Raw genomic sequence first — 1,462 nt, forward strand, 5'->3', positions numbered from 1 at the left:
TTTATTTTTGATATCCTAGTTTATTTTTCATATCCTAGTTTATTTTTGATATCCTAGTTTATTATCATTTCACTTTTAAATTGTATTGATTGTTTTTTGTGCTTATGATGTGAGAAACGCTTCTTTTCTAAAGTGACCTTTGGCATTGAAAGACCAGCTCCAGACTCTGCAGAGCTGGACTCTCCCTTAGAGACAGGCTGAGAAGTTCAGCTATCAGGAGACACTGGGAGTAGAACCACTGCTCCTCCACATCCAGAGGAACCAGTTGAGGAGGTTCAGGTGTGTCCGACTGGGAGGAGACCCCGGGGAAGACCCAGGACACGCTGCAGAGACCACGTCTCTCTGTTGGTCTCAGAACATCTTGGAGTCCCCCCAGAAGACCTGGAAGAGATGGATGTGGAGAGAGATGTTTGGAGCTCCCTGCTCAAGATGCTGCCCTGAGACCTGAGTCAGAACAAGAAGAAGATGGTGGATGGATGGATGGATGGATGGATGGATGGATGGATGGATGGATGGATGGATGGATGGATGGATGGATGGATGCATGGATGGATAAAGAAAACATGTCTGCCCATGAAAAAGTAAATGGACTGTCCCTATACAGCTCCTTTCTATCTCATGAAGACACTCAAAGCTCTTCACAACAATCTGTGCCTCATGTACCCATTCATGCAGCTCTATACTAGATCTCTACAAAGATAACTGAACAAATCATTCTAATGAGACTAATCAGAGCTTCATCACTTTCAGACACTGATGGGACACACATCAGAGGCTATGAGGGGTTCAGTGTCTTGCTCAGGGACACTTGGGCATGTGACGGTTGGTGGAGTCGAACCTCCAACTCTTGCATTGAAGGACGACTGCTCTAACCGCTGAACCACAGACGCCCAGGTAAGAAATATTTCAAAAACAGAGTAAAGAGTGAATACATGGAACCAGTTATATTTTATCGTAAAATGTGAAAAGCACACTGGTTTTCAAGTTTGGGGTCAGGACCCTATAGAGGACGCAAAACGTCAAGTGGAGGGTCTTGAAATGAGCTCCAGTATTTAAATTAAATTATAAAGTAGTTGTTGTCATATGTGAGAAAAGAAACTGTTGTCAACAGGATTTTCATGGATGATAGTTGATAGATCCGAGTACTCATTCTGTCCTGCTACTGGCTTAGAGATATTTAAATAATTTCACTTCTTTCTCAGTCAGAACTTGTTTGTCTCGTTTGTCTCCAGGTGTCCCTGTGATGGACTGGAGACCAGTCCAGGTGTCCCTGTGATGGACTGGAGACCCGTCCAGGTGTCCCTGTGATGGACTGGAGACCCGTCCAGGTGTCCCTGTGATGGACTGGAGACCATCCAGGGTGTCCCCCGCCCCTCGCACAGTGATTGCTGGACATGAGCACCAGCGATCCCCGTGACCCAAAATGGAATAAGCGGGTAAAGAGGATGGATGGATGGATGGA

Source organism: Nematolebias whitei, chromosome 7, assembly GCF_014905685.2.
Source record: "Nematolebias whitei isolate Nwh7 chromosome 7, NemWhi1, whole genome shotgun sequence".
Classification (NCBI taxonomy): Eukaryota; Metazoa; Chordata; class Actinopteri; order Cyprinodontiformes; family Rivulidae; genus Nematolebias; species Nematolebias whitei.